The sequence below is a fragment of the Sus scrofa genome, chromosome 7 (assembly GCF_000003025.6).
Source record: "Sus scrofa isolate TJ Tabasco breed Duroc chromosome 7, Sscrofa11.1, whole genome shotgun sequence".
NCBI classification, from domain to species: domain Eukaryota; kingdom Metazoa; phylum Chordata; class Mammalia; order Artiodactyla; family Suidae; genus Sus; species Sus scrofa.
In genome coordinates this window covers 65,992,584-66,017,128 of record NC_010449.5, presented here as the reverse complement: position 1 = coordinate 66,017,128, position 24,545 = coordinate 65,992,584, and the positions used below count along the sequence as shown (strand labels likewise).

Sequence of the window (24,545 nt, the reverse complement as noted above, 5' to 3'; positions counted from 1 at the left end):
GTGATGGGAAGGACCTGATGGTTTTGCAGCCAGAGTCTTCCCCTTTGACAGATTGTTCCTGTACCATGTCCCAGTCTGAGCTGGCACAGGTAAAACTCAACATGCACCCACAAATGACCGAGCAGCCAACTGGCTTCGACATAACAGATCTATATTCTATAACATCACACCTGCGCTCAAATGACGTTATCTATGAATGATCCTGGTTGCTCACAGGAGCTGCAGGGGGCAGCATGCTTCACAGCCTGGGCTTCAGAGAGAAGCCAAATACTCCAAATAGAACAAAGGCAAATGTGTCCGCGAAGCCAACTCCTGCCCACCAAACAGATACACAACTTTGTGCAAAGGGACGCTCAAGTTCTAGACAAGGGTCTTAAGACAAAATCCCTGCCCTAATCACTTAATCCCTGTGTTTTAAATCACTACCATCTCTGATGACCTAAATATCAAGCTCCCACCAATAGATCTCAGGGCATCCTCTACATGGTGCTAAATGGACTCAAGTATCTCCTCTGAAGATGGAGCTGCTGACTGGTCAGTGGCTGGCACAGGCTGCAGAACATCTCTGGTATAACTAATGCTGAACTCTAGTCCCTGAGAAAGCTGGTTTATTCTTGCAGCAGGTGATGTAAGCCACCTGCCAGGAGGCAGCCTGAGGTAGGTGGAGATTGAAGTGAATGCTCCGAAAGCTGGGCTCTTTATTAAGAAATTAGTGGGTTCTTTCTGACTCTAATTTTGAAAAGCCTACTTTTATTTTTACCGTGTGTCCCACTCATCTCACCAACAGAAGGCTGATTCTCTACGTTGTATGGCGTCCTTTACCATCATCGTTCTCTTCCTGTCCCATTTATCCTAGAGCCAAACCTTCTTGAAAATGATCAACCCTTCTTCTCCCTCACAGGAGGTAGTCTTTGCAGAAAAGTGAGGTACACACTCAAAGCTCAAAGTTCCATTGCCAGGTTGATCATCTACTATCTGCCAAGATTATTTCAATTCAGCAGCAATTTCATGAAATAGAAAGGAAGCTGCCATTGCATGTAATAAAAAGCCCAAAGGAAGGACAACCCCAAGAATCATTACTTTAATGGCCCAACAAGATCATCAAAAACTAGCTTCTTTCCATTATTCTGCTCTTGCTGCCTCAGCATATGAGTCTTGTCCTCAGCCTTGCTTGTTACTTAAATTTGTAGCAACTGCCATATGCTGACAGCAGTGTCCAGATGCAGAGCAGGAGGTTTTTTCAAATTTTTAGTCTCTTTGTTGACACAAAACTTCTCCCACAAGCTGAAACTGGCAGACATCCCCTAACATCTCATGATTGAAGTGCATCACTACCAATGCAGTCATTCTTGGAGGCATTCTTGATACTTTGCTTTTTCTAACATCCCATATTCAATCTACCAGCACGTGTGACCAATTGTTCCTTCAGTAGGTCCTGCATCTGACAAGATCTCCCCACCTTCCCCAGTACCACCTCACCCTGGACTGTGACCACATCCTTTTTAGTGGTCTCCTGCCTCCCATCCTTCCCCTCAGTCTCAGCACAGGAGCGTGATGGTGCCTCAGCTCTACTGGAAACCCCCATGTGGCTTTTGTTGTCATATTCAGAATAAAACCCCCAGTTCTTCAAGGCTGTATCCCTACTGTGCCCCCACCACCCATCTCATCATCTCTCTGCCTTCATCCTTATCACTCTCCCTCCCAAACTCTATTCTAGCTGCATGCACCTCCTTGCTATTCCTTAAGCACACCAAACATGGTCCCACCTCTGGACCTTTGTGAGGCTGTTTCTTCTTCCTAGAACACCACTCCACCAGATAGCCAAATGGTCACTGCCTCACTTCATTCAAGTCTGTAGTCAGATACCATCTTCACAGTGAGATCTCTCTGGCCACACTATTTAAAATTACCACTCTCTCTCCCTACATCCCCTGTGTTTCTCCCCTGTCTTATTTTTCTCCATCACATTGCCTGCCATCTAGCATACTATTTACTTTACTTATTCATCTTGTTTTTTAACCTCCTTACAGAATATAAGTATACTGGGGAGGGTTTTTGTCGTTCCCCCACCCCCACTGTAGTAACTTCAGAACCCAGAACAGTGACTGGAACTAGTAGAAACTCATTAAATACTTATTGAATGAATAAATTCTGAAACTAGTTGCAGGCAGTTAGACCCACAGTGGCTTTACCCAATCATCATTCATGCCTGGGGCTGAACTTGGTTCCCCTAAGGAATGTAGCTGGGTGGAGGGAGAGAGACACATGGAAGCGATAAACGCCTAGGAGGAGGACACAGGGTATGTGTAAGGAAAAAAAGAAAAACAGAGTTTCGGGTAAGCAATCAACTGTGCCAGCTACCTATTCCTTGATTCACTTCCCCTTTTAAAAACAAGAAAGGTAATTTTCAGACTTAATCCTGAGTCAGGATAAATACCTGGTCAGTGATTCTATTTCCTCTCACACGCATATTTTAGCATCTCTAACTTGGGGGTACATCTCGCAATCAATACTATAGCTGGCAGATTCTACAACTGGCAGTATTTCTTAGGGCCTATCAAAAGGATGGGGTATCTTAAAATGGATAATGTCTTAGAGTCAGTGAAGCCCCATAGTATCCTTTGAAACATGGTATGATTCTGAAGTATGAGGTGATACCAAGGGAGAAAGAATGTTATCATCATTGTCCATAGACATATAGGTTGGCTGCTAGTAAATCAACCGGTTTTGAAATCTCTCATGATCTCCAGCAAAACTGGACATTCTCTTTGTCCCTTGCCTTCCTGTTGGGAAGCTTTGATTTAAGATAATGTCTGAGCAGAGAAGCTTCGTTCAGCAGTGTCATTTGACCCAGATTGTATGTGTTTATAGCCTGAGCCAATTAGTTAAAGTGACTTTGACTATAATAGGGACCTGTGACATTCCTTACTATTATTGCATTAGTCACCCTGGAACAGTTTCTGGCTTGTGTTTGTCATCTGGCTCTGATTGTGCCTTCTTCATCCTGATATTTTTATGATTGGTTGATGTCCTATAAAATAATGACATTTGAGTCCTTGAAATTAAACCCTCTCTGATTTTATCTCGGTATGTCCTTGGCACTCAGTGGAGCAATGTGAATCACCTTTATTGTTCTGATTACTAATCAAGGGTTTTCCACCTCCCCCCAACCTTTTAAATCTATATTAATCAAATGAGGTTGGGCTGGGAGTCAGGAAACTTGGGTTATTCTCCTGTTCCGGGGGGATGAGGTAAACCTGGGCAAATGGCTCCCCCCCACACCGCCCCAATGCTCTCATTTTTCTTGCTGCACATGGAGAGATTGTTCTAGATCATCTAGCTCTCTAAGTCCATGCTGGAATGGGCTTGTGGTACCAGGACCAATGCATCTTTAACTTGGGCTACAATTCCAGCTTCCATCCCGAGGGATGGACCAGGGGAGGGCTGGACCTCATTAAATGCACTAATTTATCTGTGAAATAAAGCTAGATGAGCCCTGACCATGAACTCTTTGAGGGAAAGACAACGTCTCATTGATCTTTGTAACCCATCAGTACATAGACACTCCTTGAAAACAGGGACAGTTACCTATATCATTCATTTCTCTATCCCTAGTGCCCCAGAGAGCTAAGTACCTCATATGTATCTGCTAACAAATGTTGCACTCCAACTACTATTTCCCCTCAGACCTGATGAAAACCATAGTTTTCCATCCCTTCCATGCTTTCTCTGTTCTTCCCTATCACATTTTTCCTCCTTTTTACTTGTAGGTTTCTTTCTTCTACTGCCTTTTTTTTTTTTTTTTCCTCATTGGTACTATGTCATTTTTCACTCGTCCAAGTCCTTGTCTCCTTTTTTGTGATAAAATATATGTGCTATAAAAGCTACTCTTTGGACCATTTTTAAATGTACAGTTTGGTAGTGTTAAGTATATTCACATTGCACCACCACCATCACCATCCATCTCCAGAAACTTTTCATAATCCTAAACTGAAACTGTACCCATTAAACAATAGCTCCCATCTGCTCTCCCCCCAACCCCACTGCAGCCTTAGGTAACCACCATTCTATTTTCTGTTTCTATTTGCCTGTTGTAGCTACCTCATATCAGTGGAATTCTACTCCCTTTTACATTTGGAGGTTTTTCCTTGCCCCTTCCAACTCTTCCTTTCTCTTACTTTGCCTTTTTGTTTTTGTTCCTTGTAGCTGCCCTCTCAGAGCATTGCATTTTCTGTCTTTCTCTGCACCCTTAGTGGCCACCTGCTAGAGAGAGCACTGCCTTAACATTTTCTTATTTCTTATATTCACAAATGATTTTAAGTTTTGTGTGTGTGTGTGTGTGTGTGTGTGTGTGTGCACGCTTCACTGGCCACACCCATGGCATGTAGAAGTTATCATGCCAGGGGTTGACTCCTAGCAGCAGCAGGGACCTACACCACAGTTGTGGCAATACCGGATCCTTTTACCCACTGTGCTGGGCTGGGTACCAAACCTGTGCTTCTGCAGCAACCTGAGCTGCTGTAATCAGATTCTTAACCCACTTGCACCACAGCAAGAGCTCCATGATTATAGGTTTTTAATTCATTATTTTACAAAGTTGTTCTATTTCAGTGTGTTACAGAGCACTTACGGTCAGAGATATGGCTCTTTACAAGTTCTGAAAGCAGGTTTCCAGAAGGGCCTAGTTCAAAAAAGCCTTTCTGGAAAGGGCTCACCTTCTACCACCAGAAAGCTAGAGAGGAGAGAGGAGTTGATGTCGTGAGGCAGGATGTGCCAGAGAAACCTTCACCTGTTTGAAAACCACTGTAGGATTTACATAAACTTGGAGGTTGTCAAGTAACCTAAGCATTCTCTTCATTTTTCTTCTGATCATGGTCTCTCCCTAAAAAGTCACCAAGAGAGGGAGTTCCCGTCGTGGCACAGTGGTTAACGAATCCGACTAGGAACCATGAGGTTGCGGGTTCGGTCCCTGCCCTTGCTCAGTGGGTTAACGATCCGGCGTTGCCGTGAGCTGTGGAGTAGGTTGCAGACGCGGCTAGGATCCCGCGTTGCTGTGGCTCTGGCGTAGGCCGGTGGCTACAGCTCCCATTCAACCCCTAGCCTGGGAACCTCCATATGCCGCGGGAGCAGCCCAAGAAATAGCAACAACAACAACAACAACAACAAAAAGACCAAAAAAAGACAAAAAAAAAAAAAAAAAAAAAAGTCACCAAGAGAGAAAAGCCAGTTTCCTCAGTGGCAAAGAAAGAAACAAGTCCTAGAGTCCAGCTGCAAAGGCTCACTGAGTCCTCTCTCTGTGAAGTATGAGTTACACACTCTAATGATTGGTCTTCAATATCCACTTTTCCCTGAAATCAGAACCTCCAGAGCAAGCTGACATAGACTCTCTGGGGGCTGTTGTGGGCAGTACAAGCACCGACCCTTTAAATGCACGAGCATATTGCATGGAGATAGACATTAATGTAGAGTGATAAAAGTACATTTTATAAAATCTGGAAAATAAGGGGAAAATTAAAATCACTCCAAATGCCTACTGTCCCTTTGTGCACCTCCAGAGCAAGCTGACATAGACTCTCTTTCCACATACCATGACTCTTTGAAATATATTGCAGCTGAAATGAAAGAAAGGTAAAGATTTCTAAGTAAATTACAACGAATAAATCTAGATTTAGTTCAAGCCATGCTGTATAAGCAATAGCAGGTGTTTTAGAGTATATGGTTCTAGACAGTGGATCCTCCTTAAAGTGGGAAAAATAAAAGCTTATCTCAAAGCGTGTCATGACAACTAAATTAAATTTGTATATAAATCACCTGGCATTAATCCTAATTCCGTATACCTCAAACTTGGTATGCACAGCATAAAATGGCTATTAAGAAAGTCTAGGAGTGTCCATCGTGGTGCAGCGGGAATGAATCCAACTAGGAACCATGAGGTTGTGGGTTCGATACCTGGCCTCACTCAGTGGGTTAAGGATCTGGCATTGCTGTGAGCTGTGGTATAGGCTGCAGATGCAGCTCGGATCCTATGATGCTGTGACTGTGGCACATGCTGGCTACTGGAGCTCCAATTCAACCCCTAGCCTGGGAACCTCCATATGCCGTGAGTGCGGCCCTAAAAAGCAAAAAAAAAAAAAGAAAAAAAGAAAAAAAAGAAAGAAAAGAAAAGAAAAAAAGAAAGAAAATCTAGCATATGGATTTAAAATCATAATGTCGTGACTTTGGGGATAGCTGCATCTGTAATGGTTACATTTATTTTTAAAACTCCAAGTATGCATTAATTGATACGTCTTCAGTATGTTAGGCCTGGGGAAAGCATAGGTCATTGGCACATGCAGCAGAGAACCAGCAGCTGATCTGCAAACTCGAACCTACAATGTATAAGCTAGAAGACTAGCATTGCTGTTCCTTTCCCCTTTTTTTCTCAATATTCTTAGGTTCCTGTTTTGCACATTCTATTGCTGCTTCATCTGTATAATTTGTGTGTGTTTTTCTCATCCTCTTAGTCCTTTGTACTTATCTTTTAAGCCCTCCCTAGTTTCTTTCTTACTACCCTACATCTTTCTTCCTCCTCATTTTTATTCCCTGTTTAATTCTCTCCTCTCTCCTTTCACATTTGCATTTTCTCCCGTTCACATTTATTCTGTAGCACTTTCTAGTAAAACCAGTGACTGTAAAATTTTCTTACCATCTCACAGTCAGGTTCATGATACCTATCCATTTCAGAAATTTATCAGCCTAGAAATCTTTTACCCAAAGTCATGTTAATGATAATAGCACTACCAGGAATGTTAGTGAATATATGAATTTTGAGAACAAAATAGCAACAATGTCTATAGTCAGTGTGTTTGTTTTTTCCCCAATATTAATCAGATTCACAATTGACATGGTATTTCAGCACCAGGCATCTCATAAGTACCTAATATATGTCAAGTAATATTTATAATTTCCAGATATTTATAATTTGCTGCTTAAATTTAACTAGCACTAATCAAGCCTTTCCTTCATATGGATTTATGTGATTCTCCTAGCAACCTCCTGATGTTGGGTAAGACGTGCAATATCGTGGGCTTCATAGGGATAAGGGAGGAGAGGAAGGTGAGACACTCAATTCACTTAAGAATACAGAGCTGTTTGGTTGCTAAGCCAAACCTAGAACTCAAGCTTTCTAATTCCAAGGCATTGCCCCACCCGTGCCATGTTGCTGCTCTCCATGTCTGTGGCCATCATCCTGCCCAAGGGTACCACTCTTGCTATTCCAGGCCAGGGTCTTCTGCTGTGGGACCCAGGGGACTCCTGAGCGTTACCATCCTTTACGGCTCCTCAGTCCACCCAGCAATTCTAAAAAGAAGTGTTAGAACCAGCCTGCAGAGACATCAGCAATACCCACTACAACCATAAAAGCTCACACTGACTAATGGCTCATCACCTGCCGAGTGATATGATTTCCATGGATTCGTTCACATAGACCGCTGTACATGCAATTTAAAGTGAATGCAACAGAGTTCTCTAAGTACTATACATGTTACTATAGAGCTTGTCAAACATCACCAAAACTCTTTTACAGAGAAAACTTATCTACCTGTATGATGGGAAAAGAAAAAGAATCAAAGTGTTAAGGAGAGTAAAGTAAAATCAAAGTAGAACCAATGAATCTGGACTCCGGGTCCTTTCTTTTTTTTTTTTTTTTTTGGCGTTTTGGGGCCTCACCCGAGGCATATGGAGGTTCCCAGGCTAGGAGTCTAATCAGAGCTATAGCTACCAGCCTATACCACAGCCACAGCGACATCAGATCAGAGCCACATCTTCGAACTACACCACAGCTCATGGCAATGCCAGATCCTTAACCCACTGAGTGAGGCCAGGGGTCGAACCCACAACCTCATAGTCCCTAGTCAAATTTGTTTCCGTGATGCCACAGTGGGAACTCCAGGGTCCTTTCCTTTTCTGCACTGAGTCACCAATCTATGTTGTTTGTCTTGCAGATGGACCAGTCCCAGCCCAGCCCTAAGCTAGTGACATAGGGAAGTAAATCTTTATAGTTAAGGGCATCTGGGCCATTTGATCTCAGTACTAAAGGTCTCCTCGCCACAGAAAGGCACTACTTCTCCCCAAGGTAGAGTCGGCCTTCTGTATCCATGGATTCCACATGCACAGTTTCCACCAACCAAGGATGGGACCCACTGCATTATGGAATGTTATGTAAGGGTCTTGAGCATCTATGGGTTTTGTGTTCTCAGGGGGAGGAGGGGCTCCTGAAACCAATCCCCTGCAGATCCCAGGGTCAACTGTATCTATAAGAGCTCCCTGTAAGACCCTCATTGCTGGGGCACTATTAGCGGATCAGAGCAGAAATGGGGTGGGGGTGGGGGGCTGTTGGGCTGTTATAATGAGAGGAAAATGAAGAAATCCCATGTCCAGTAAGAAGGAACACTGGTGTAGAAATCATATCTGTTAAGGGGTAAATCTCATTGCCAGATATAAATTCCAAAGAAAAGAAAGTAGTCATTACAATAAAAATCATCATCCTATTACTGATATGAAAAGAGAAAAGCTTGGTTCTGAGTTCACTGGAAAGTTTCCCCGCAGTCTCGAGTGATCCTTCTCCAGAGCCTTCCGGGACTGCAAGCCTATCATTTTAATTACATCTTGGCATTCTCATAAAGCAAATAGCCTGCTCAGGTAGTATTTATTACCTGTTAGGAAGAATACTTATGAATATGCTTCACAAATTCCAACCCCAGTGATCTACAGTGGGCCTTTTCAAGGACAGAAGGGGTGAGCTGGGGTGTGCAGTGCAGAAAAGTTGCTCATTAAGGGAAGGTTTGTTATCTGGGAACGTATAATTAAGGTGACGGTCCCAGCTTCTGTGACAGCCAACACTCGGGTCGTTGTTTGATTGCTGTGTGGGTCAGGGATCAGCTCCCGCTACAAGATGTAACCACATTGTGTGTTAGTGAACAGGTTGAGAAGTAAATTACAGCTGCCTTTCTCAAGCACATTACTGTCGGTCTTCATTGTTTTGTTTTTACTGTACATCAGCAGGACTGTGGCTTCTGAAGACTTTGTGTGACAGGTTAGGCATTTTATCCTTTGAGTAAACAGTAATCATGGTGTGAAGAAAGTGGGGCATTGGAGAATTTTTCCTATTCTTTGAGAATTCCACTCTTCCTTTTTAGTTTGCTCCAAGGGCTCATTGGGGATACATATATTAAGCCCTTTAAATAGTTCATAATAAATCTTTGTCTCAGGCTGATTCTGACAGTTTTTTAAAGAGTCTTTTAAGAGAGAATCCTCAATCATTTGTTAATCCATGGGGTGATCTTCAGACTTCGGGAAAAAAAAAAATAACAGCCAGGGCTCTTGGGTAGTGAAAATACAATGTAGGAAAAAAAATATATAAATATGGAAAATCCCAAGAATGTCATCTTACTGAGATTACTTACATGTTCTGCATGTATCTAAATGCTTTCTTTCTTCCCCAACAAGCCAAAAAGAGAAAGGAATATAACAGTCAAAATAGCAAGGACTGTTATTGATAATTTTATGTTTTCGGATGATGCATCTCCTAAAATGTTATACTTCAAATTGTGCAAGAGAATATTCTTTTTAATGTAAACTAATTCTCTGGGTAGAAAGATAATTTCTTTTTTGCCCTTGTTTCCCCTTTCAGACTACTTCTGTCTTCCTCTAAATTACTTACATCCACACTGCTATTTTGCCTGGTTGGGGAGAGGCAGTCTACTTTTAGAGAAAGGATTATAGATGTTGGTTATTCGCATCAACAACAACAAAAAAAGCTTTGAAGGGCAAGACATAGCTTTTGGAATAAAGACCCTTCTAGGTTGGCTTGATGTACTTTAGCTTCCGCTTTATACGTAGGCTAGTTTGTCAAATATATTCAATATTTATAATTTCCGGACTAACATGATTTTAGCACCAACAAAATAATACATGACACTTACCAGAAGAACATAAAGGCAATATTATCTCCTATGTAAATAATTAATACTAGTAATCATTACAATACCTGTGCATTATTTGTGCAAGGAGTGGAAAATATTCTAAAGCCACTCTACAGAATAAAAGAGTGCTCAATCTCAAGTGTTTTGTGTGTCAAATATTTGCTATTTCAGGGAAACTTATTAGGATGTACTTGGTTTTGCTTGTAACTGAGTCATTAAGGAGGAAACTAAAGAACTCGGGTCATATCTCTGAGTAAAACTTGAGGATAAGCATCTTCAGAAGGGTATTTTCTCCAGGTATATGATCTGAACCTTTATGTCATTTTGAAAATGCAGCTTCTCAAGCTATTAAAAAATACTAAGAACTTTATTAATGACATGCAAATGGAGTTTGTTAGGAATAAATGCAGTGATAAAATAGAGAAATGGGCAAAGGCTAGCCTAATATTATAGATGAATTCATTCTCACGTAAGGTCAAATAATTGAAGACCTAGAGCAAAGGGGACCATAAATATCTAGAGTCCCTGCAGTGGAGAGGATTAACTACAAAACAATTATGACGAATGCAGTGGGGGCATTCAGCTACCAGGCAATAGGGAATATGCGGTGCCAGTCTTTGAAATAATCATTTGGCATTAGAGAATATATAGTTTAGACCCAGATGCCATCTGATAGAATGCTAAAGTGTTGATGTTTAAAATACCAAGTACATCATTAGAGAGCTGTATATGAAGCAGGGGAGGGAGAGGTAATTAGTGTCAACAAATTTGTTTTGCACCCAGACTGAGAAAAAGCTTCCTCTGCCCGATTTTCACCATCACCATTAGCAATAAATAGCCTCTATATTTTTAAATTGAAGGGAATAGGGTAATTCTATAGCACAGATAATTGGAAACAACAATAGAATCATTAAAAAATGGACTGCTTTTTTATCCCCACCCCTGGGGAAGACTATGCATAGCTTTGAAGAAAGTATACAAATGACCTGCCATCAAATTCAGGTATGGAAATGATGCCTACACATATATTTTGATGCCTCCACATACATTAGCTGACCAAGATCATAAAGATGGAGATCTGTCTTCCTCACAGCAAACCAGAGGATTAGAAGACTTTGTTCAGGTACTGAGATGGAGCAGTGGTCATTGAAACTTACTGGGATCATGAGAGAAAGGAAAATGTGCTTAATTAGAGATGCCAAAAATAGATATTCATTAACAAAATAACACACACATATATATAATCAAGTTATCTCCCATTTCTGGCTCCCCTAAATTATCACGGAGTATAAATAATGTTATTAAGACTGTTCGCCAATAAATAAGCCTCAATTCTTTATCGATGATGGATTTCATACAGTACTTCTAACTGAAAACATTTTGAAGAATAACCACTTCAAGATGTGCTGGAATAGAGCCAGAATAAAACCAACAAATTCTAGCTTCCTAGTCAAATCCTTCCTGTATGATAAAAATAATAAATTAGCAGCAGAGACAGGAGATATTTGCAAACCCAGGCTTTCCTCCACCCCCAGAACACACACGTTCACACAAGAACATAAAAACTGGCCATTGTGCCAGACCTCAGTGGCAAACCTGAAAAGCCACTTCATCACACCAGTGTTCACCTGGATTTTCAATTACTGTTTGATTCTCCAGCAGTCTCCAATGAGAAAGTTCCAGCCATTTAGAACTTTCTGTGTCAAACAAATGTATCCCAGGCCAATCTTCTAAGCTCCTCCATCCCTCCTTCCTGCCGAACACATGACTCACATGAAACCCCTCCTCCATGCCACACAAAGTCTTCACTCTTCCGTGAGCAGGGTTGTCGCTTTAACAAATAAAAATACGGGAACTCCCAGTTAAACTTGAAAGATACATCTAACATTTGAGTTGTTCTAAAAAAAGCAATCATTGTTTATCTGAAATTCAAATTTAATCAGGGATCCTGCATTTTTATCTAGAAACCCTCTTGAGAAGTCAAGTCTCCTATCACCACCATGTTTTCCATAAGCCTCACTTCTGCTTCTGCACCTTTATTGAAACCCTTCTCCCTTGGAGCCCACTACTGGAAACTCGCTTTTAACCGAGGCCACAATTCATTCCTAGGCTTCTGATTCTCCCAGCGTGAAAGAGCAGTGGTTATCATCCTTTGCTCCCACTGCCAGTCCCCCACCATCATTTCTCCCAACAACAGCACTTTAAAACTTCCTCTAAAAAAAAAAAAAAAAAAAAAAAAAGCATTCTTTACCTGGTCTCAGCGCCATTGTCCATCAACACCCACACCTCTCACTGACCTTCCTCCATGGTGAAGCCTCCTGCTCTGAGGTCTGTGCAGCCATCTCCACCAGGAGGCAACACGTGCTGGTGTCAGTTTCCAGGATGGGTAGCAATTCCACACACATTTCCTTGACTTCCAAAGCTCAAGCTTGAAAACTCTTTTTTTGACTTACCTTTAGCCTCCCATTGGCATAGCCATCCCTTGACCTTTAACCATGCTTCATTTTTAAATTGCCAAGTATCTGTTTAAAAATAAAAAAGGGGAGAAAAACTTACTAAGGTATGAGAGCAACAAAAAAAGTCACAAAGGGAAAAAATGTTTAGACATCTCTACATAAAATTTAAAAACAAGTGTCTCATGCAGTAGCTTGGGTCACTGCTGCAGCGCAGGTTCAATTTCTGGCTTGGGAACTTTTGCATGGCACAGGCATGGTCAAAACAAACAAACAAATAAAACGTATCAATAAATATCATAAGCAGAAGTAAAAGGCAAAAAACTGGGCAAATATTTGCAAGAAATACAGCACAGGTAGTCTCAATATCTCTAAGTATCTCATTCAAATTGACAAGAAAAAGACCAAAACTCAATTGGAAAGTAGAGGACATATACATATGAGTCACTGAAAAAAAATATCAAGTGACCAATAAGTATGTATCAGAACATTATTCAATTTCATTAGAAATAAAAATGCAGGAGTTCCCATCTTGGCGCAATGGAAACGAATCCGACTAGGAACCGTGAGGTTGAGTTTGATCCCTGGCCTTGCTCAGCGGGTTAAGGATCTGGCGTTGCCGTGAAATGTGGTGTAGGTTGCAGATGTGGCTCGGATCTGGTGTTGCTGTGGCTCTGGCATAGGCCGGCAGCAACAGCTCCAATTAGACCCCTAGCCTGGGAACCTCCATATGCCATGGGTGTGGCCTTAAAACGGACAAAAGACAGGAAAAAAAAAAAAAGAAAGAGAAAAACATGTAAGATGTTTTTACATATTGCTTTTCAGGGTATCGTCTCTGTCTCTTCTGCTAATTTAATAATTTTATCAAATAAGAAAAAATATATTAAGATGGCAGTTAATATGAACATCATCAAACATTGCTGATAAACATGTAAACTGATACAGCACAACTTTCTGGGAAACAATTTGTACATATTTGCTTTAAAGAAAAACCTCATGCTCTTTGACCCAATAATACCCTTTCTAGAAATCCACCCTAAGAAGTAGTAAGAAAGTTGAGGGAAGATTGATTTCAAAGAAATTCATCACCATGCAGTGAAACATTACACAGCCAGGAAAAACAGTGTGTTTGAAAGTGAGGTACTGACATGGACACATGCAAATACTACCATTTCTTGTCTTTTTTTTTTTTTTTTAAAGGGTCACACCTGCAGCTTACAGAGGTTCCCAGGCTAGGGGTTGAAGTAGAGCTGCAGCTGCCAGCCAACACCACAGCCATAGCAACTCAGGATCTGAGCTGCCTCTGCAACCTACACCACAGCTCATGGCAATGCTGAATCCTTAGCCCACTGAGCGAGGCCAGGGATCAAACCCATGTCCTCATGGATACTAGTTGGGTTCGTACCACTGAGCCAGAATGGGAAATCCCAGATACTACCATTTCTTATTTTTAAAGTTGTCTTGCAACCAAGGCCACTAGAGGCCCAACACCCTTTTATTCCCCAAATAGTGTCTAATGAAAGCCTAGCTGTTATCACATTGTGAGCTCTGATTTTTTTTAACATTCAAAAATGTGGGCAATATACAAGTATATTCCAATTTTGCAATAAATATGTCAAAAAATAGTAAATCAAGTTACAACAAAGCATATTACTGTTTACTGTTAATAGTGACTGTAGCTGGAAAGTTTTCTAGGGGTTTTTTCCTTATACTTTTGCGTGTTTTCCAGATTTTCTAGGAATATAGAAAAAAAAATAGAGGCGCAAGCATAAACCTGCTTAAAAGCAACAGATAGCATTCTCACAAATCATTCTTTGAACAAAGCCCGCCTTGCTGGCTGCCTCACATGTCACCACCTTTCCCCAACCCCTCCTGTACCCAGCTCATCACTCTCTTTGTTTTCACTTGCTCTTCTAAACCCTTGGAGTCCCTTGCTCTATTGACTTTCTCCCATTCCCATTGTGCCCGCTCCTATCCCTGGGAAAACTCACTGTCCTGAGCATTGCCTGGGAAAACCACAGAGCCATTATTGTTAGGGTACCCTAGAAAATCAGTGCACTTAAATTTAAGCCATGCAACTTCTAACCACTGTGTAATCTTATTACTTATTTTCTATTGATCCTACATGCTTTGCCCATGTGGGCTGCTCCATTGCCTTTTTTTTTTTTTTTTTTTTTACTCTCGAAATCCCTTCCTTCTCCCACTTCCTTTATCTCAGCAAACGACCTTTACTCTGTTGAGACTAAGTTGTTCCACCCCCTTCCCATCCCACTCCCCCCCCCACTCCCTTTTCTCTCCCACAGGCTCCTTTTGTTCTTTCCCTCCATTTCAGAGGCTCACCTCTCTTTCTCTGTTACTGATGAACTATCCCTTAGGATTTAAATTCTTCCATTAGCATTTCTAATACAGACAACTTCAAACTCAGTCTTCTCAATCAATAAACATATCAGCTCTCTTTATTTTCATCACCAAAATTCACCAAAGAGAGGTATATCACTTATTTACTCAACCTTTATCCCACTTTTCTACTGATCTGCTGAAGCCATTCCCTCTGCAGATCCCAAAGAAATGGCAATGCCAGGGGATTCGTCTGGGAGGCCTGGACACTCTGGATAATAGATGGTAATTCCTCCCTTAGTGTCCTACATGGTAAATTATTTGTCTTTAGTATATCACTTATTTTATTGTTGGACAAAAATCCAAAAGGTAACATTTCTAGAATTTCATCATCACCAGCACATACTTATCCAAATAATAATTTTCTGTAAAGCTATTTGTCAAAGCAGAGTCACAAATTTACAGTTTGAACCTTGAGCACAGGGGTGTGGCATCTTCATCCAGATATCCACTTGACTTAGCCTCCTGTGACCACACAACCAAAACAGACCCTCATCAATCACTAGCCTCTTGCCCTGAATCACTCTTCTTCAGAGCATTATCACTACCAGAAACTGTTGTATATTTTCCTCTCCTCCTAAAGGAAGCACTGTTATGAACAGTCCCAGCTCATTACAGATACTTAATATGTGTTTAATGTAAATAATTGGGAAGTTCCCACTGTGGCTTAGTGGTAATGAGTCTGACTAGTATCCCTGAGGATGCAGGTTCTATCTCTTGCCTCAATCAGTGGGTTAAGGATCCAGTGTTGTCATGAGCTGTGGTGTAGGTCACAGATGTGGCTCAGATCTGGCATTGCTGTGGCTGTGGTGTAGGCCAGTGGCTAGAGCTCCAATTCAACCCCTAGCTGGGAAACTTGCATATGTCATGGGTGTGGCCCTAAAAAGCAAAAATAAAATAAAATAAAATAATAAAATAAAATAAAATAAAATATAAAATAACTGAACAGGGAGTTCCCGTCGTGGCACAGTGGTTAACAAATCCGACTAGGGACCATGAGGTTGTGGGTTCGATCCCTGCCCTTGCTCAGTGGGTTAACGATCCGGCGTTGCCGTGAGCTGTGGTGTAGGTTGCAGACGCAGCTCGGATCCAGCATTGCTGTGGCTCTGGTGTAGGCCGGCGGCTTCAGCTCCGATTGGACCCCTAGCCTGGGAACTTCCATATGCCGCGGGAGTGGCCCAAGAAATGGCAAAAAGACAAAAAAATAAAATAAAATAACTGAACAAAAACTAGGTGAGCTCTTATATCTAATATGTGCTTACCTGTGCTATTTAAAATACTTTGTCAGAATGGCCATCATTTATAAGTCTACAGATAACAAATGCTGGAGAGGGCGTGGAGAAAAGGAAACCCTCCTACACTGTTGGTGGGAAAGCAAATTGGTACAACCACTATGGAAAACAGTATGTAGTTTCCTCAGATAACTAAATATAGAACTACCCTATGATCCAGCAATCCCACTCCCAGGCATATATCCAGACAAAACTTTCATTCAAAAAGGGATGTGCACCCATATGTTCACTGCAGCACTATTCACAATAGCCAAGACATGAAAACTTAAATGTCCATCGGTAGCTGAATGGGTCAAGAAGAGGTAGTACAACGAGGTTGCGGGTTTGGTCCCTGGCCTTGCTCAGTGGGTTAAGGATCCAGCATGAGCTGTGGTGTAGGTTGCAGACGCGGCTCGGATCCCGTGTTGCTGTGGCTCTGGTGTAGACCGGTAGCTACAGTTCCGATTAGACCCCTAGCCTGGGAAACTCCATATGCCGCAGGAGCAGCCCAAGAAATGGCAAAAAGATGAAAAAAAAAAAGAAGATATGGTACATATACACAATGGAATACTACTCAGCCATAAAAAGAGCAAACTAATGCCATTTGCAGCAACATAGATGGAACTAGAGACTCTCATATTTAAGTGATGTCAGTCAGAAAGAGGACAAATACCATATGATATCACTTATATGTGGAATTTAATATATGGCACAAATGAACCTATCTACAGAAGAGAGACAAACTCATTGACATAGAGAACAGACTTGTGGTCGCCAAGGAGAAGGGGGAGGGAGTGGAGTGGACAGGGAGTTCGGGGTTAGTAAATGCACACTATTACATTTAGAATGGATAGGCAATGAGGTCCTACTGTACAGCACAGGGAACTATATCCTATCACTTGTGATAGAACCTGATAGACGATAATATGAGGAAAATAATATATAGAGAAAAAGTATAGAGAGAAAAAGAATATATATAACTGGGTCACTTTGCTGTACAGCAGAAATTGACAGAACATTGTACATCAACTATAATTAAAAAATTTAAATAAAACACTCATTTTCTCTAGAGCTATGTGCTGAGTAAGGGCAAGGAATTCCAGGCATGGGGAGAAGATCAGCCTTTAGCAGTCTAAAAGGTGCACTCTCGGTCCCCCCTGCCTTCATGTGGAGAGTCATACTTTGTGTATCAATGGTTTGAATCACTGCCTAATTTTTCACCCAGAGCTGCCTAACTGTTTCTCATCACATGGCATTGTTGTTGTTAGTCACAGAGCTTTAAAGCAGTGAAAAGGCAGAATGCATATGTGTATGTTTGCAAGTGCCTCTGTAACCAGACTCCTCTATACAACTTCTTTTGAAAATATGGTATGTCGACAACATCTGTGCCTGAGATGGAGTTCTGGCCAGAATGCTAAGAAAATAAACATGGCAGTTGAGCTAGATACTGGCAACCAGTTACTGCCCCATGGATAGGCTGCACGGAAGATTCATGTATATAAAATAGTATATTAAAGTAAACTTACAAAAGCAAAGAGCAATCATGGCAACCGTAATTTTTTCTTCCTCTTTGGGATTCTAATTTTAAAAGCATTAAAGAAGACAGCTGCTCATGCTGTGATATGCGCTAAACAGCCTGAAGGATAGAAAAAAATATATTTGTAGCTCATAATAACTATTGACCTTTCTGATATACAATGTTCCCTGTGTTAGCTATTCGGTTCTATCAACAGTGAAGATTGAACATGACTTTTTAATAGAAAACATGGGGTTTCAAGCTGCCTTCACAAAGGTGTTTATGTATTGTTATTTTGTTCTGTACTACAAAGACTAAGTCCTGATGCCCTTTGTCTGACATCATGTTTGTTGTTAAAAAAATAAAATAAAATAAAGGGAAGAAAGGAAGGAAGGAAATAAAAGGAGGAAACAGAAAAGGGGAAAAAGAGCCTCAGTGTTATTGAGTATGTTTTATATGAGGAATTGGCTCGTAACCACTTTATAGTCATGATAAAAGCATTGCCACAACTCGATCCCCTACGCAATATTGGTAATGGAATCCAAGCAGCATCCCGGGAGGACGTGCTATATTTTTCTCCCAGAATAGATCCCTCAAGTGGCAACATTTATAGGGCGTCTCCAATAAGATTTAAAATACTTGCTCGTAGTATTCAGACAGCAGGCTACTTGGAGTGCTCGGCCTGCTGCAGAATGGGTCACTCTGGATGCCTCCTACTCTCCTAGGCTCTCTTTACAATTCCCAGTCTTTCCCCTTGAACTTTCCTGAGGCTTAGTAGTTGTGGATAGAAACACCCACTGGTAGCAGCTTGACTCTTTCACTGTGTGCATTTCCCCAGAGTGGTATCCTCCAAACACCAACTGTGGAGCAGCAGGCGGCCGCTGAAGGCTCTTCTCTCCCTCAGGGGACAGCCTCCCCAAGCAGCAGCCCCCACCAGGCGAGGGAAACCCAAAAGGCAGCCTTCTGCATTGCGATTCTCATCTCAGGCCGGCAGATATTGCTGGCGAGTCGGTGCCGACAGGTGGCATTGGCTGGCAGATTATTATTTTTGCCTTTTTCTGGCGAATTACTTTTAATGTGACTTTGGAAGATGTTTATGACATCATTACGGAACCACGCTTATTTTCACAGCTCTGCTCTAGAGTTTCCGTTAATGATTCACAAGTTTCTAAACAAAGCTGAAGATTCACAATTGAGTGGGAGCAGACATCAGCCCTAATGAGACTTCCGTAAACTGGCCTTTGCCTCCCTACTCCAGAGCAAGCAGGGAAGCTGATAGAGGCTGATGGCTGAGCCAGAGTGTAAGGGCTGAAGTGCGTTTGCCTAACATCCAAAAGGTGGTAGAAATGGTGGGTGCTGCCTTGCCACCAGTGGCCAAGGACCTCAGTGTATTCTATTCTGCCAAGGGCCATCACCCCTTCAAAGTCACCCTGCTACCTGATAGAGGACAGGCCAGTGGGATAAAAACCACTCTCAAAACACAGAGAACTAAGTGTTCTCTAATTCTGGGTAAAATCAGGCCAATCCTCTTTTAACGACCAAACCCACTGCTCCATGGCTCTCAAAATAACACGAGAAAATGCTTCCATAGAGATGAATACAAGAAGAGGACATAATGATTCCTTCTCATGAAAAAAAAGAAAAACAAAGACTTCTCGGGACAAGATGTTTGGTGTGAAAGAATGAGCAGGGGTGAAGTGAATAATTCTTAAAAGAAAGCATCAGAATATTATTCTATTTGACATGCAAACTGGGTGCCTATTTATATAAAATACAGTCTTAGGCCCTTGGGAGTCTGAGGAGGGCTGGAGAAGGGCAGGGAGTAAATACAAAAAAAGCAAAATGTAAGACATCAAGTCTGCCTTTCAAGATTTCACAGTCTTGCAGGTGACACTGTTAATAGGACCTTTTGCAAACTGCACTTTTTATAAAACCGGTTAAGCGTTTACCTTTGAAAACACAGACTCCCCTTACGCAAATCATCATAGCAGGTAGTTTTCCTTACATGTGTGAATTCACCATGTACTGAAATTCTGGGCAATGTATTCCTTCTCAAAAATCGCAAGTTTTATTGACATACATGGTTGTCATATATCAAAGCACGGCTAAGCCATGATTTTTTTTCAAAATGTCATTCCACCTGGATGTTATATTCTCTATCTTTGCATAACAAATTACCTCCAATACCGACAAATTTTAAAAAGTGAAGATATCCCACATGATTTCTACATGTCAGGAGTCCAGTGGCAGCTTGTCTGAGTAGTTCTAGCTCAGGATCTCTCATGAGGTTGCCATGGAGATGTCAGTCAGAGCATAGTCATCTGAAGGCTTGGGTAGGGCAGGAGGGTCCATGTCTAAGCTCGCTCACGTGACTATGGGTGGACACCTCAATTCCTCACTACACTGGCCTCCCCACGGGGCTGCTCAAGTGTCTGCACAACATGGCAGCTGGTTCCCTCAGAGTGAATGACCTGGGAGGGAGCAACAGGGAATCCACAATGCCTGTTATGACCAAATCAAACACCACCAACTCTGCTACATGCTATTAGAAGTAAGTCACCAAGGGAGTTCCCATTGTAGCTCAGCAATAACAAACTTGAATAGTATCCATAAGGACACAGGTACAATCTGTGGCATCGCTCAGTTGGTTAAGGATCTGGCATGAGCTGTGGTGTAGGTCTCAAGACTCGGCTCAGATCTAACATTGCTGTAGCTGTGGTGAAGGCGGCAACTACAGCTCCAATTTGACCCCTACCCTGGGAATTTCTATATGCTGCAGGTGCAGCCCTAAAAAGAAAAAAAAAAGAAGTCACCCAGACCAGCCTACACTAGGGGAGAAGAAGCAGGCACCACCTTTTGGAAGGAGAAGTATTAAAAATTTTGCGGCTTTTTTTTTTTTTTTTTTTTTGTCTTTTTAGGGCCACACCCACAGGATACGGAGATTCCCAGGCTAGGGGTCAAATCAGAGCTGTAGCCACTGGCCTACACCACAGCCACAGCAATGTGTGATCTGAGCCGTATCTGTGACCTACACCACAGTTCACACGGCAACACCAGATCCCCAACCCACTGAGCAAGGCCAGGGATCAAACCCTCGTCCTCATTAACCACTGAGCCATGATGGGAACTCCTGTGGCATTTTAAAGTTACCAGTTTTCACCCTGAACAAACATAAAACCCACTGAGACAACTGCCATGAGAAAAGATTTATTTTTACCACTGGCCTAAAACTGTTGGAAAGAGCTATTACATTAAAATCAATGTTTAATGAATATTCATTATTGGATATACTAAATATATATAAATAATATGTGTATATATACATAAAATGCATATATATATATATATATATATATATATATATAAATTTTTACTATGGGCACAAGGAATCAGGCTATGTGCTACAGGGAATCCAAATTAATCTGTCTCTACCCTGCTGCCCTAGCTTAAGAGCTAAAAACAAGGATATAATTAAATGTTAGAACAGTATATTGGACATATTATAAACTTTGGAATCAGACAAACAGTTCATGTCTGTGTGCTCTGCCACTGATGATCTGGGAAACATGGACAGCATATATTTATATAAGAATAAAGATTTTGTGTGTGTCTCAGTCACTATGGGCTCCAATTAAAAAACAATCCCCAAATTACAACAAAGATTTATTTCTGTGAAGACGCACTAAGGGTTCTATCCCACATTTTCATTCTAAGACCTAGGCTGATCTAAAATGACAGCCACCATCTGAAATGCTGATATTCATCACAGCAGAGAAAGAGAACATTCCACCTGAATTCGTGAACATTCTTGAACATTCCACCTGGGAATGATGCCATGATTTCTGCTCACACTCTGTTGGCCACATAAGGACACATGATCAAACCTAACTTCCAAGCAGCTGAGGAAGTGCAGGAAAACTTTTGTAAGGAAAGATACAACTTGTCACATATTTGACAACTACTCACATTCAAGTCCTGGAATACATCAGTATCTTAACAAAGCTAACAGCACACCTCAATGAAACAGTGTGGCTTTATTAAGGTAATTGCAAACTGAAACAACATCTCTTCCCTTGCGTTATGAAAGTCCTTTGGTTATTGGCACTGCACAGAACATCTGCAAAAGGCAAGATGCATTTAGGCAGTGAAATGGGGAAGGTACATTAACATAAGTTGGGCTTGGCAATTTAGCCCGACTCCACTTCACCTTTAAAAGGAAAAAACACTTTGTTCACACTGAGGAGTAAGAGAGTTTCCTCAAAACTGAACTTTCCTTTTCTCTCCCACTCCAGTCAGGTCAGGATTGGATGATAGTTGAGCTCTGACCCTAGGATGGCACTGCAAACATTTGGAGTGTGCTATAAAGAAAGGCCCTCTTTTTTTTTTTTTTTTTTTGTCTTTTTAGGGGCTCACCCATGGCATATGGAAGTTCCCAGGCTAGGGGTCAAATCAGAGCCACAGCAATTCGGGATCCAAGCCACATCTGCGACCTATACCACAGCTCACGGCAATGCTGGATCCTTAACCCACTGAGTGAGGCCAGGAATTGAAAACCATGTCCTCATGAATACCAGATGGATTCAATTCCCCTGCCCTACAACAGGAACTCCAGGAAAGGCCCTCTTTATGCTTTGGCCTCGTCCACTTGCACGGACCCTGCAGAGGGTCCAGAAAGTGCTCAGAATACACCTGGCCCTCGGATTGGCCAGTGAAAACTAGAAGGTTTGCAGCCACCTCCTCCTCCCCTACCTTCCCCACCGCTGCCCCTTCATAATTATAAGGAAGCACTAGCCACAGTACCGGTTAGGGAATCATAAACAGATGCAGAACAACAAAGATATGCTTTCACATTATGCTGGCATTTGCCAACATAAAAATTATTACAACTTTTGCTATAAATTGTTCTGGAAATTTTACAAAATATGCAAAAACTGACATTTCAAGAGCTGAGATCATTTAGATTTATTTAAAACTTGAGGCCCTTGAGACACAGCAAAGGAGAGTCTATTTCTTTATCTGGCTTTCAGTTGTGCGGGTCTTGTTTTTTTTCCCCTCTTTCAGTTTCTCGTTTATAATTCATAGCTCAAAACTAACCATATCTCAGCTTTGACCACTTAATCCAGTCTGACCTGCCCATTTCTCCTGTGTCTCAGGCAGCAGATATAACTTCTCTGGATCCCAAATTTCTTATCCAATCATGCAGCAATCACAGCCTGCCTCAAAAAGTTGACAGAAAAGAGTGTGATATCTAGAAAGCCCCCTAAAATGCTTCTTGGATGTAGACTGGCTTTGCAGTCTTTATAGAGCATCCGTCTTTAATTTATTTATTTATTTAGGGCCACACCCAAGGCATACAGAGGTTCCCAGGCTAGGGATCAAATCGGAGCTGTAGCTGCCTGCCTACGTCACAGCCACAACACCACCAGATCCAAGCCTCATCTGTGACCTACACCACAGCTCACAAAAATGCCTGATCCTTAACCCACCGACCGAGGCCAAGGATCAAACCTGCATCCTCATGGATGCTAGTCAGATTCGTCTCCACTGAGTCATGATGGGAACTCCTAGAGCATCAGTCTTAAGGATAGTTTTCTCACTCCTTTGTTCTCTCTTCACATCTGCCCAGAATACACACACACACACACACACACACACACACACACACACGCAGACAACTTCCTTCTCTATTCAGTCATGTCGCACAGTCACCCAGGCCATGCTCCCTTGGCTCTCTCCCAATAGAGCCTTCACACAATCCATGCTTCTCACCTGAGACACTTAGAAAGCTTCTCTTCCGAAGCTGCTGCTCTTGTCTGTCACATGCAAATGATATGTCTCTTTACACGAGCGACACCTCTTTCAGAGCTGGGATAACCTGAGCATACTCGCTAGCCCTTGAGGAAACATGGACAAGGCACACACACACACACACACGGGGATGAGTTTGTTAAGTGTCCCTTTGAAAGGGCCGGCATGGCAGGTTACTTCTGCCCCTGTCCTCAGCACTAACAAGCCATGTGGAATGAAAGCAGACATCTTCATCAGAAACCCAACTCTTCTAAGTTGCCCTCTCTCCTTCTTCCTGACCACCTCCACCCACCCTCACGCTCTTGAAAATAAAGCTTGAAGACTGGTTTAGATTTCCAATCTGAACTTCAATGGGGCAAAATCTGACCTCAGCATTCCTCTCACATTAGTTGTGCTGGGTTTACTCACTGCCATCCCTGTATGTGCCAGAAATTTAACACAGTGGGTTGTGGAGGGAGAGGTCCCATTCACTGCCCAGCCAGAGGAGGACACAGCACACACAAAGCTTAGGTCTCCCACACCAGGGTCTCCAAAGTGCATGCTAAGTGTTTACCTGTGCAGTTCCACATACTGAAAACAATAATAATTTCTAACGATGTCTGCATTACCCACCTTTTCAGGGTTACATGGTTCCTTCCTTCCTTACTGAGTCAGGGTATCCTGGACCCCAGCCCTAAAACACAGTTCACTTTTCTGGGAAGTCACATTTTCCCTCTGCTGTTACAAACACAATCTTGCCGAACAGAGCTGAATTGTTAAGGCTGAGTTTGTGGTGTGGATACTGATGGCTTCACATTAGTTCAAGTCTCTGAGGACCAGGGCCAATAAATGTGAAAGGGCCACTAGTAGATTGGCATACTTTTCCATTTCCACCAGGATGAAAAACTGCTATAAATTAAGTCTAACCTTAAATGTATAATCTGTCCTTGGGAGGAAGGGGAAAAAAAAAAGGGATATAGCATCTTCAAGCTCTCGGCATCCCTTACGAGAAAAATTGGTTCTAAGGGTCTCTGATCTTGTGTTTTAGTAAAATAGAACTGCACGGCTGACTGACAGTTCTGATCTAAAGCATTTACGTTTAAGTTTTGATCTCTCTGCTTTTGATTAAAACTAATGAGCTCATTTAATTCAAAATGGG

At 41.9% G+C, this 24,545-nt stretch overlaps 1 protein-coding gene and 1 long non-coding RNA gene across 3 annotated transcripts in view; one reads left to right on the top strand and one right to left on the bottom strand.

Annotated features, from left to right (window-relative positions):
* The window catches only part of LOC110261683, a 258,687-nt gene that overhangs the window by 83,585 nt on the left and 150,557 nt on the right, over positions 1 to 24,545 (bottom strand). For both annotated transcript variants that reach the window (XR_002346139.1, XR_002346137.1), the window contains exon 3: positions 12,416 to 12,484. This is a non-coding gene — a long non-coding RNA (uncharacterized LOC110261683). The remainder of the gene's footprint in view (positions 1 to 12,415; positions 12,485 to 24,545) is intronic.
* Positions 1 to 24,545, top strand: part of NPAS3 (neuronal PAS domain protein 3) — an 875,835-nt gene that overhangs the window by 783,692 nt on the left and 67,598 nt on the right.